A 13,748-nucleotide genomic window follows, 5' to 3' on the forward strand; every position below is an offset into this window, starting at 1 on the left:
TGTTTCTGCATTTCTGCCCTTTATTAGCATCTTTGTTATAGCATGAGTTACATTTTGAAACGCCTACTGTAAGGCAAATTCAAAGCAGAGTTTGTAGTGTCAAACAGTGTATTAATACAGTTTAAAATATAAATCTCAATCCCACTCAAATACTGACCAGCTTTAATTCCCACTAGGCATCCTTTTACTTAAGGAAATTAATTTTATGACTCCACTTCTCATGCTTACTAGGAACTCACCTATCACAACTCTTAAACTATGGGGCCAAACTAAAAGCACATGACAATGAGACTGAACACACATAATTTACACTAGTGTTGTTCGTTCCAGCTCCCATATTCTTCTAGTTTTTCTGTCTCTAACAAGATATGAAATATACCAATTCAGATTTCATTCAGACTGCAAAAGTTTATGAAAGTAAGTGAAGGTAGACTATATTGAACTACACAGGCAGAGGCAGACACTGGACAGGCAAAAAGCTCTGATGTGACTGTCACAGAATCACAGAAACACTGCCATTTAAGTGCAACAGGTATGCTGAAAATGCAAGGTGGAAACTGTATCTTTTTCCATATGAATGCTATTTCTAGACGATATTAATTTTCCAGTTTGCATTGATGTTCTTTTATAAGGCCATCTTAAAAAGGCTTTTTAGCTAGTCCACAGGAAAGATGTTTTTATTTTGGGTTCTACTTTTCTGCATGTCTTATTTAAGCAGAGTACATTATCAGATTAGAATAAACTAAAAACAAATTAAAAATTATATGTCTATAAATTGTGAAATCACAGGATAACAAGCTTTCAGTCACCAAAAACTCTTTAGCAAAAGGTGTTCTAATTCACTAAGCCTCTGAAGCTCAGTACCAACTTGTCTTGGAAAATAAGGATTAAAAACGTTCATAGGTATAAAAGTGCAAATCTGCCTGGTTCCAAAGTAGCTAATTTTAAAGCAGTTCAGCTGCTGCTGCTGTCAGTATATACATGCCTGCTATTACCAGATTCTTTTTCTGGAACTGAGGCAGAGGGCACATTTTATGGCACTGAAAACACCCCCCACCCCCCCATCCTTCAGCCAGCGCTCACACTGCAGTGTTACTGAATCTCCTGCTATGTGGATACAGTGGAAATACAGGCGGTTCAAACACAGTCTATAAAAGAATGCTTAAGAGGCATAGCCTAACTTCCCTGGAAAAGGTTAGCTTTATTTACTTTAAAGAAGAGACCAATACACATCAGCTTAGTAAAAGCATACAAAATAGCAAACAATGTGTTTAACAGAGAACAGGTAATTTATGTTCACCCTTTCTTATAACAAAAGGACATGAAGATACTCAGTTAAACAAAAATCAAAGAAGTTTTTAATCATGCATGCACATTACTGGCATTTAGAAACTATTGTATGTATGTTCATAAATCATGATCTCAAGGGTAATGGCACAACAGCCCTGATAGATTCCAGTTCTTTGGGTTCAACAGTTTACTGCTTTGTGCAGACCGGTTTTGATCCCCAGAGTAATTTCTCCTCAGAAGTAAATTAATTGTGTCTCTGGCAGTCTAAGGTGTGAGTAGTTTCTGGATGAACTTTATTGATTTTTCTAACATCTATACACTTTTACAACCTCCATCAGAAAAGCCCAAGAAGTTGAGGCCCGGCACCCCAGCACAGATACAAGCACATTTATTGTACTAATGAAATAACTCAGAGCAGAGACAGCTACTTTGAGCTGGCTGATTACCTAGAACAAACTGACATGCCTCTATCAAAACCATGGAACTACAATGATTCTCAAAGGGCAAGACTGCGGATCTCTTTCTCAAGACAGAAAATACTACTTTCTTCATTCCCTTCAAAACAAATACACTATCTATCCATGTATAGATAGATATTTTCTTATCTATAACGGTTTCTGGCTTAACACCAGAAGTTGAGAGCTTTGGTATTTTAAATATTGTATTTCAAATAAACTAAACTGTAGAACAAAAGGCTCGAGTAAGGAAAATACCATTATGAACTCCATACAAAAGTAGCCCTACAAAAGGCAATTTCTTCAGCTGAATATGTGCCATTCAAACACGAGGTGAAAATTTCCTATGTTACATGGTACTATACGCATGCCTGAGTTGAGAACCTCACAACTGGAGGCAGATATAAACAGCATCTTTAATTACCAAAAGTAGCCAGGAGCTTCATTTTGCATACTTTTCCTGGAGGCACTGTCACATTAACCACACACAAAAGCACTGGCAGAGCAGCTGTGACTCTGAAGGAAACAGAGAAGTCTCTGGAGGAACCTGCCTCTTTTTGAATGACCAACACCACTTTTTGGAGCAATCTCAATATAGCGATTTCCATAAGGTTTTTTACAATGCAACAAGAATACCAGATGAATTACTGTAACTCCCACTGAGAGCAAGTGGGGATTCCCCAGCAACACTGGCACACTTACTTTGTGAATGCAGTCAAATCCCCCTTCTTCTGTGGTGGAGATCAAGTCAGTGACTGCATTTCACAAACTGACTTTCTTGTTCAGTTGAATAAGTTATCAAATACTCACAATTACTCTCACAAAACGGAAAACATGAAAGAATTTTCCTTCTCCCTCTTTCTAACTATTTCCCCAAAACCTGTATCTCTTCAGGCATTACATACATTAAAACACTGTCTCACTTTGAAACCTCTCATCTCCATTTGGGGTTGCAGACATTTACATGGTTACTACCACTGAAAACAAGGCACAATCTCCTTTCACTTCGGACAATGAGGAGGTATTCATCTACAGTGTGCCAATCCTCATTTACAAAGCAGCTGGCAATGAAAAGAATGACTAAAAGTGATTAATACCTACCTGTCAGCAATGTGCTCTGCCTACACCGGCTGTAATTCTGAGTTCCTAAATATACCATACAAACCCACATTTGAACCACTTAGCCATTATGCTATCCCTGCATCAACCACACAGATGGCAAAAAGCATTTCTAAGTTGACTGCCAACAGACTGCTTAAAGTGCACAAACAGTAGTGGAAAAATCCTAATAACTCTACATAGATTGGCATGAGAAATGCACCAGACTGACAACTTCGCAGACTTAGTCCACAAAACAGCAAGGGCAACATCTGTGCCATCTTGTCCATACTGCTCCATCACTATATTTCACTGCTGACCTGGAGAGACTACCACTAGAAGCAAAGAAACATTTCAGTTATTTTGGCATCTCTGATGAGGCTGCTAGCAAGGGTGCCAATTAGTGCCAGGTTTCATCATATTTGTAAAGTGGAAATGTCTTTACTCAGAACTGGGCTGAGACTACCAAATTAATTTTACATGGAGTGCTTAGCCACCAGGTGGTAACAACTTGCAGCTACTAATGATTTGGCTGGATTTGAATCCTAGAGGTAAAAAACGAAAGGCTGTCTGTCCCACTGCTGGTCCCTTGACATACTCTGACCTCTACTAAAATTTTATAATGAGGAAGGAAAGCTGTACAGCTTTCAGGCACACCAGGACATGAGGAAGACACCTGCTCCTACGTTACTTATCTTTTCAAACCAACTTAGGACTGCGCACAATAACACATTTAAGAGGACCGCTGTAAACACTTCACCATCTAAGAGCTGAAGTAAAATCACTTGTTTGTGTAGACCACAAAGACAGTCTTCTGCCAGTCACTAATGATTTTTAATGCTGTAAGACGCAGCATGCATAATACACTTTGCGCTGTTTCAGTATTAGGAAAATCTGCTGGACTAATGCTTCCTACCCAAGGCCATGAGAGGTCCATTAGGTTTTATTATGCAATACAAATATTTCCAAATGTCTCATATCACAAATGTGCAAATAGCACAGAGGCAAATGTAGAAGAATATTTATCCATTTTACAGTTGAGAGGTCTGCCCAAATTTTGTTTAAGGGAACAACTACCACTACAACCGTTCTTATGTCTGTAGTACAAGTAACTGTAATTTGAAAAAAACAAATCATTAAAAAAAATCTGTGGATTAAAACCAAGCCAAATTCCTTATTAATCACTGCAGTTGAGAGACTCTCCTTCACTGCAAGAAAACAATCTAATTTCTCATAAATAACTCCAGTAATGCTCTATCTAGTAACCCTCTGAAATATCAGGCAACCAGAAATATATATTAGTCACTACAAAATTGCATGATACTATATTTAACATGGCATCCTTTCTGGTCAGGTTCTTCTTCACAGTCAACCTTTTTGTGTGCTATTGAAGTAGTTTTTTTTCTGACAAGGATGTTCAAATTGCTTTTAATACGACTGGGAACCAAGGCAAAGTACTTCAGCTCACATTAGAAGAGAGATTAGTATAACAAATGTTCAGCTGAAGTTTAATGAACTACATTTCAGCATCTGAAACCTGCAGACCTACTCTTCCTTAAAATATGCATTGTGAAGTTCCACAGGCAGATACCATCGTCTAATTTTCATAAGGTTTAAAAAAAAGAAAAAAAAGGTCCTGTGCTTCATTTCAGCTAACTACCCAGAAACATTGCAAATGTACTTAAACCTTAGCTCAGCTGCTTGGGCTAGGGCCAGGCCAGACAAAGATAGTAGTCTTTCTGTGTTTTAATTTGTGGTAGAATATTTAACACTTAAAAATAAGATAGCCACAGTGTCCTCTATCTTCTAAAATTAATTTCAGAATCAGTTTGAGTTTGGAGAGAAGTTCAGGGTTTCTACTCTCTCCTCTCAGCCTTCTGAGTGTGTCCCTACAGGAGGGTTTTCTGGAGTCTAGTGATGACCAGACATGGAGTCAAACTCTTCTCTATCCTAGGCAGGACATTCATGACAGCTTTAACTTCACGTGGATCCTCTGGTGTCAAGCGAGTCTTGGGCTCACTCTGCAGCTCTTCCATCAGCTGTCAGTGATGCTCCATCACAGCACCTGGAGTCCAACTTGGAGATCTCTACATCTCTGCTAGCCTGGATTAAAGTTGTTTGCACCACTGGGCTGGTGCAGGCAGGAGGGACACAAAACATACTAGAAATGCGCAATTACCTCAACAACCACCTCAAGAATCAAGCTGTCCTAAGAGTGGCTTTTTTCTTTTCCTTTCTTAAAACACTGGCTGAATTGTGGTGCTTTTTTACAAAGCACAACTCTTATTAACATACAATACTGAAGGGGGGATGAATTTATTTGGTCCACTGATATTGGCTCATTTTCAGTCATTTAGTGCTGTTTTCTTTAGAGCAGGAGGATGTTTGTTTTCCCTTTTGATTTCTTTCCTCACTCCCCACCACTCCAAAGTGTTTACATACATGTTTCAACCATGGAGGGAATGAAGAGAAAAAAAGGACTTAAGTGTACTTCTGTGTACAGGAATACCTCTCACTCTTACTGCCCTCTTATTCCTTATCACATCTGATAAAAGCTTATCTAAGGGAAAATTATGCCTAGTTGTTGGTATTTGGTACACAAGGCAATTCAAAACAATTATAGTTCCTGCTGCTTCTTAGATTGTATGGAGGATACAGTTTTCTGTCCCACCATCATAGCTTCTTTTCTCTGATACTGGGATCAGCATTCTGACCTTCTTTGTACCTTCCTCTTATTTGTAAGTGCTATAATCCTTTTTACCTCTTCTTTTTTTTGCAGTGCTGTAACCAGATGTGAACACAGTCCCCCAAATGGGCTATGGCTGGCACAGTCTGTAATCTCAGTATGACTCCCTTCGATATGTACTCACCAACTTCTGTTTTCATTTCACAACTGGGCATTGTGCTTGCTTTCTATGCATTACACTTGTTTGTTTTGAAAACACTTTTGAAAGGTTCTCAACAGTAACTCCACACGCATCTAAACCAAAACAACTTGAGAGCGGTGTTGGAATTACGTTTCTTCACCTTCAGCAGTATTAATTTTTAAAGGGAGCTAAAAACTGTGCCCTTAAGTGTAAAATTTCAAGCAGCATGCAAGAGTCTAGTCATCCAGATTCCAAAAATTACCTTAGTCTTTGTAAAGCGTATAAAACAGGAAATACACTTCCTGACTAAATACTATTTGCTTACCTCTTCTGTTTTGTACTATTACTAAGAAAGTTGTAAGGTAAAATTATCTTTACGTCCTCTCCTAAAATATCTGTATGATCCAGATGTGCTATAGCAAGACCACAGCACAGACAGTTTGGAACAAAGCCCCTGTCTCCAGAATAGTTCTGGCTGTAACTGTCGGGAGAGGTTGACGTGATTTGTCTATCACAACAGCTCAACTGGCTCCCTGGGGGCTGCAGGGAGGCTCTGCCTCATCCCAATGGACCATCACTCTCAAATTTGTTCCACGGACTAAAATGCCTAAACAATAATGCTGGTGAACCCAGTGAAGCGAGTAGCTGTTACATGGCTGGTTTTCATCCTTCTACAGAAACAAAAATGGGGGCGTTCAGATATGTTCCCATGCTACAACTAAAATATTTTTTCTAGTTTAATCGCAGATGTTTTTATTATTCCTTTCATTCAAAAAACATTTCAGATCAAGCAACTTACTAAAAAGTAAGATCTTTACTTGTCCTCTCATCTTTACCACAATTTTACCCATCTTCTATGTCTATCATATTCCACAAAGATTCAGCCCCCTTCTTCTAACCTGTGTTCAGCACTGAAGCACTGTTCCTGTATCACTGCTAACCTTCCTTCTTTCTTCATTTATGCTTATGATACTTTCCCAGTAAGCCTCCTTAATACAGCAAAGCCTATTATTTTTCTTCTAATAAACCACCTCTGCTAATCACTCCTGCTAGAAAGTCCACATGCCTTTCTCTCAGTGGTTCTGTAGGTTCATACAAATAATTGCACACTAGCGCAAGACAGAACAACCCTGTGTATTATTCTGTTTTATTTCTTATTAATCATTCCCAAAGCAGGTATTTAAGTTATGTATTAACATTAAGAAAGTTACAGCACTGAATAACCAGAACAAAGTCACTCTCTCCCTGTGAGGAAATTGCAGACAGTATTACACCAACAATCTGAACTCTGCTCCATATCCCAGTTCTTCAAAGGCTAGCAGTTCCCCTTAAAAGCTGCGTTATGGATAACAAAATACACAAGACCTACTTTTTATTAAAACCTTGATAAAAAGACAAGCTTGCGAACCTTATGCCTTCATTAGAGGTTAAAATAAAACACTTCTTTCACTTTTTAATATGCTTTACAAGGTTTTCTCTACAACCAAGAGAGGAAGAGATTTTTTTAAAATGACAGTAGCAATTATTACACCCTTGACTACAGAAGCTAGAGCCCAAAGAAAAACCATAATATGACATGATTTAATCACAAGAAGCCACAGAACTGTTACTACAACAATCTCAGCCTGAAAAGCCTGATCCATTCCTAACAAAAGTCCTCCTCTTCTTATTACTGGAAGCCTGTAACAACAAGACGGCTCCTAAATCAAGCCTAGCTAGAAGATCTAAAGATGCACTTAGGCTTCTTTGCTTCTGCCACAGACTGGAACTAATTCTCAGGTAAAACAGTTTGTCTTCCTTAACTTGACTGACTTTATGACATTAAAATCAACATTGCGTAGGTTTCACAGAAGAGCTAACTGGAAGCCAGGATGAATAAAATTCTCATGTCCTTTTGTTGAGAAGTAGCCAAAGTGTATGCGTTGTGTATTAGGAGGCTGCTGTACTTAAAAGGCACTGGCTTCCCTTCAGGTTAAACTTTTGATTCTTACCTCTTGAAGAGGATTTACACGGCCCGGCAAGTGTAAAATGTATGTAAGGCTTTTCATATTTTTACCTAGACACAGTAAATACAATCCCTCAGACCTCCATAGGTTTTGATACAGAGCATGTAAAGCTATTCTCTCAACCTGTCAGTGCTTTAGCAGTGCAGTGTTTCAAACATCCACTTGTGCCAATAGCCCTTTCTCACTGTCTTTGAAGTCTTTTAAAGCTATGTTGATGTTCAAGTATTAACTAGTATAATTAACACTTGGATCATGCAGGTAACTCCTGAATTACCAGCTTGCTAATGAGCTTTGCTAAAGCCCAGCACCTAACTGTCATGATCCTGCTGTTACCTTTGCAGTACAGCAGTGTAAAATACAGAATGAGAAACATGCTTTAAATACCATTATTTCATAACATAATTTCCAAGGAATCCTTTCAGCTTTGACACAAAATCCACAATCTAAAGCTCACTAGATATCAAGAGTGGTTCCTCCAACAACATGGTCCTCCTTCTTAATGCCTTCCAGTCACTTCATGTAACTGGAGTTGCCTGACAAAATCCAAACCTCTAAAACAATGTTAAGACTCTCCTACATTCCAGGATATGCAGCACACACATCAGCATGCTTCTACTGTTAAGAAACTTCAAGATACAGTATTATTCCAAAATTCTAGTGTCTTAATTGTTTATAAACCATTAAATAGAAGGAGTCAGAAAGTTTCCATGGAAATCAACTGTTCCAAAATAGTATCTTTTCCCATTTCAAGAGTCTCCTGATTGCTGGGGTTTATCTTTTTCCTCCCCCTGCCTTTTCTCCCAGTTTTTTTGGAGAAGAATCCCTCACTTTGTGTTGGGAGGCATCTGTACTTACTGGATACGAAATACTAAACATTTCAATAGTATTTTTCTTCACAAACTGCCCCATTCTTTTCAGTATCACTGTTTAGAGAAAAAAATGCTATCTAACATCAGCCAGATAGCATTTGTTTGGTGAATTGGACAGAATGCACATTTTTGTTCATCCTGAAAATCAGAAACTGTGCATCTGGACTACTGAGAACATATGTCACTACTTAAAATGAGTAATAGGCTCTCCCCTCAGAAGACAGGACAAAATACTGGCCAAGTGAACTGGAGAATAATGCTTAGATCTGAGAGCAGTACTGAGGATTAATACATCTTTGGTATTACAGGGGATGAAGTACACAACCAACTGACCACACTGGGCTGCCTCTTTAACTCCTGTTTAATAATGAATCTATAATGTATTCTGAAATAGAGCATGCCCTGTGCCATGGAGATTCAAAACATTCGCATACGTACCCCTAACAGCTCCACAGCGCTAACTCCTCCCTGGCTCAAGAAAAGAGGGACAAACACTGCATTAGATCAGAGTCTGCAAGTGCCAACACTAAGGGAAGAGCAGATTAGGGCTAACAGGGAATGGATTTTTTTAAATTATTTTTTAAACTGCCAGCTAACAATTTGCCACAGTGCTAATTTTGTGATTGACAGAGTACATACAAAATTCAGAACAGGTAAATTGAAGGTCTCTTTTATGCCTATGGGTCGAGACTCAGCAAGCATGTAGTACAAATCACAGGTTGCTGGTGGAATTTGAATAAATTTGCAATAGCAGGTTGGTGTTAGACATTTTAGAACTGGCTAGAAATACAGAAACATGTTCTGATATTTTTTCAGATCTTCTAAATATAGTAATAATGTGGCTGAAATAAAAATTGAGCCACAACTCCTACACATTCTATGATACCTATAGAAGAATACACAATACAAAAAATCCTCTTATACAGGATATCCACTGCTCTAGCTCAGTGCCATAGCATGAACTCTCTTCCACATACTTCCTGGCTGCCTCCTGCTGGCTAGAACTTGCACCCTAAGAATTTAAACCTAAATTTACTAAAACATCAGGAAACAAATGATATCCCTTGACAACTGAAGAGGCTGGCAAGCTTTCCTCACCTAGAAAAGCAATCAACAGTCAACACTCTATAAAACAGTAAAAAGCATCAACCTTCTCCTGAAACAAAGCAGAGCTGTCATAGCATTTGTAAATCAAGCTACATACAAGCTTTTTAAAAAGTTAACTAGAATAAGTGTAGTAAAGCAAAGTATGTCCAAATATATTTCTCTAGAGCTTAAAGGTTAAGTTCCTTAGCAGAATTTGCTGAATAATGACAAGTAGAAATGCAAACAACTAACCTGAGTGAGATTCCAAATCTCTGTGAAGTATATTGCCACCTCTCAAATGATCCTCAGACTTTTTTTTTTTAAAGAAATAAATAAAACTAAGACCAAAATATTTAGGATAACTTCTTCCTGAAGTATAACTTTGCCAGCTTCCAAGTTTTTTACTGTCCTTCAAGTCTTACTGGAGCTAGTTTACTGATGCAGAACCTTGGGTCCTTTTTCAATGAGTTTTTTTCCTGAGAGGCTGAGATTAGCCCATCAATGCCTTATGTGTGATGCATAGTGAATTTCAAAGATGAAATAAACAAACAGTTGGCTATAAATTCAACATTGTGTAAATTCTAATGCTTTTTTAAAAACTGCCATTTTATCTTTTTAGACTAGTACATGCAGTCAAGACAATATGTTAACACTAATGTAATATCTGTTTATACCAAAACTACTGTTAAAAGTGCTGATGTGTTTGTAGGGCTGTGGCATGGTGATAACACAGGAAAATGAAGGCTCTGAGGTACCTAGCCAGAACCCCCAGACCCAGTCAGTGACACACTAGGTATGTCTCTGTTTTGCTTGCATTTTTCACTTATTACTCTAGTTTCACCCAAGTTTCAGCAGTTTCATTCTGCTTGATATCTCAGCTCTTAGAATAAGCAGACTAACTAGGTTTACAGCCTTGGAGTGCCTGGGCAAGTAACTTCCTGCCCAGAGAAAGACTTCATGAAGAAATTCATGGGTATCTCATTACTAGTTAATAAGGTAGGTGAATCCTACTTTGAACTGAGCACCTCCTAACAGATTGTTTAAAAGAATGAAGTTATCAGGGAGGTTCATATTTTGGTTTCACAGACATTAAGCTTATAGCATCATGTATTCACATGACAATGTTTTCTTTCAAAAACACACATATTTAGCTTTTATAAGCTTCTAACGAAATGGCACATTTTGTGGCCTGACCATTGAAAAGATCCTCTGTACACAAAGTAACATGGAATCTTCCCTCCATATTTCTAAGCTACTGAGAGTAGGCAGTACTGTACCCTTCAATCTAAAAGTCAAAACCAGAATTCACTGACAAAACCAACCAACCTTGGTGAGAGAAAAGTTAATTATATTGTACAGTTTTGCAACAGTAAATGGAAAGACCAGTGTGGAGCCCTGACACTAAGTTTCTGCTCTGAACTGCTCTTTAAGGGAATGCCTTTTCTTCATTAATTACACAGGGATCTCCAACTCATTATAATAAGTCTTGGAACATAGATGAAATCTTTTTTGTGCTCATTCAAACTGAGAAGGAAAGTTTAATACCCCACAAACAGGGACTCCCACACCACTAAAACATCATAGGTTAGACAGAGACCATGATAACAAAACATGTAAATACAATGATATACAATTTTTGTCATCACTAGAAAGATACAATGAAAAAAACCCACAACCTCAAAACATTTTTAGGATTTCCTCCCCTTACTGCTTTAATAATCCCAAAAATAAGACAACTTTCTCTGGAAGGGGACAATTAGCTATAAGACTTATGAAATGATTTTTGAAATCTCTTTCAAGAATTGCAAAAACAGGATTTATGGATTCTGCTATACATATTTACACTACACATTCTCATCTTCCACCACTATGAAGAACTTTATTGAGATCTTTTCTTTCTTTTCCAGATGAAGAAAAACTATTTCAGCCTATATTTCTTGCAGACTGACATTGTCTTGAATATGGCCATGACATCAAGCAAAGATTACCCATCAAAACTCTAAGCACTCTAAACACGAAGTGTCATTTTTTAAGCCCCACATTTGCGATTGATATAGAGCCTTTTGCAGTCAACAGTCCAAAGTGCATATCATCTTTCTTTAGCACTGGGTCAGGCCTCTCAATTGGTAAGAAATATTATGGAAGGTCTTACCTGTGCCATTGGTGGGAGCGGGGAGAGTTTTAATAATCATTAAAGTTTTAGGATTAAGGAAAGATTCAGAATCTGAAGGCAGAGAAAAGTAACATCAGAGTCCTTTCTGTCCAACACCCTGCTGTCTATTCAGGATGCACTGACTCCAACGTATCCAGCTGGTGAAAGACTCACAGCATAGCTTATTTGAAGCATCTATTAGTGTTATTAGCTAAAAACTCAGGCTCAAGTAACATGCTTTTTGTATAACTACATATTTTTTCCTTCCAGTAGGATAAATTACAAGAAAATAAGATACCATGACCTTAAAGCAGGTTTTTACCTGAAATCTTGGACAACCAGCAGGGAAGCTCAATGCTATCATTTCCTGTCTGAGATGGTAGCACAACAATACAGAAAGCACACACTAGAAGAGAACAGGAAAAAAACCCTCACCATTGTAACACTATCCTTTCCAGCCAAGATGACAAAAGAAACTAGCAGTTCTAATACTTGTGTCTAAGGAACTGTGGCTTATATATCCATATAAAACTTTTGTAGGCTAAATTCTGAGGCCAGTTTCTCTCTCTTTCATCACGACCTTAAGGTGTTTTCAATTCTTGCAGAGTACTTTTGTTCTACAAATGAAAAACACTCTGCCATCTTTGAATAGTCAAACCAGACAAGTTTTGCTTTTCCATAATTCACATTGTAATCTGATAACAATCTAGCGTGAATGTGGCTGCTCCAACACATAAAAAAAAAAAAAAGAAATTAAGGTAAAAAGAAGCAAGCCTTCACAAATCCCAGCTTATCAATTACACAGGCAAATGGGGTACACCACCTTTTCTTGTTTGTACAGCTTGCATTATTTGCCACTATTTCTTCTTCATGGAGGACCTTTAATTTGAGGGTTAGAGAATCAATTGGTTATTTTAATAATGTCTCCCTACTACTTCACATACAGTGCACAGTTTCATTTGATTTTATCTCTCTGTGTAAGAATAATACAGTTAACTCCAAAAGCCTTTATAAAAACACCTCTACAGAGATATATCCAGAGTTCTGTATTTCTTTGCATTTTAAGCTATGTTCCTCTTCTAATGCTGGGGAGTTGCAGAACAGCAGCTTAAGTTCCAATGACTTGAGCAGCATACTAATAGCAATGCAGTAACAGCCATTTCTACATTATGTTAAAAAAAAAAAAGAAAGAGAAAAAGAAAAAAAAAAGAAAAAAAAAGTCCTCAAATGCTGGACAAACTTTACATTCCAACAATGACTTTTTTTGAAAAAAAAAAAAAACAAAAAACAACACTGTAAATTGCCCATGGAAAGTCAAGGGACATTTCTCAAGTGCTGCCAATAAAACTGAAGTGATGAGCAAAATTATGACAAGGTTGGTTGCTAATACTTGAACCAAAGCCAAACTCTTTTCCCTAGCTTGCAACGTCTATTGCAGAAAGCTCCTCATATATTTAGCATTCCCATTCATTGCTAAGAGCAAGACATAACTACCAATATTAAATTCACTTTAAATCCCAGACTTCCATTTTCATATCCCAAAAATCTCATCCTGAGGTAACCAACAACTTATATTAGACACCCGTACCGCTGAATTAAATGAGAAGTAATACTTTCTTCCAAAGGCAGCAGCTTATTTTCAAATTAAAAAAAAAAATACTGAAAATCAATGAAACCAGAGTCATGGATGCATAAAGAATGAAACTGAGGCGAGTAGAACAATATACACGCTACCAGTAATGCCATACTGAGCACTACTAACCTCAAAACCTATTCATCACCTACAGAATTATCTCCCAGCAGGATGCCCTAAAGGCAACCTGGGGTTCCCCAAAACATCAGCAGTTGAGGAAGGGCAGGATGAGCAGGCAGCACCATTTATTTCTACAGAATTCACCTGGGGCCCTTCAATGCTCATCAGGACT

The sequence above is a fragment of the Nyctibius grandis genome, chromosome 2, assembly GCF_013368605.1.
Source record: "Nyctibius grandis isolate bNycGra1 chromosome 2, bNycGra1.pri, whole genome shotgun sequence".
Taxonomy (NCBI): domain Eukaryota; kingdom Metazoa; phylum Chordata; class Aves; order Nyctibiiformes; family Nyctibiidae; genus Nyctibius; species Nyctibius grandis.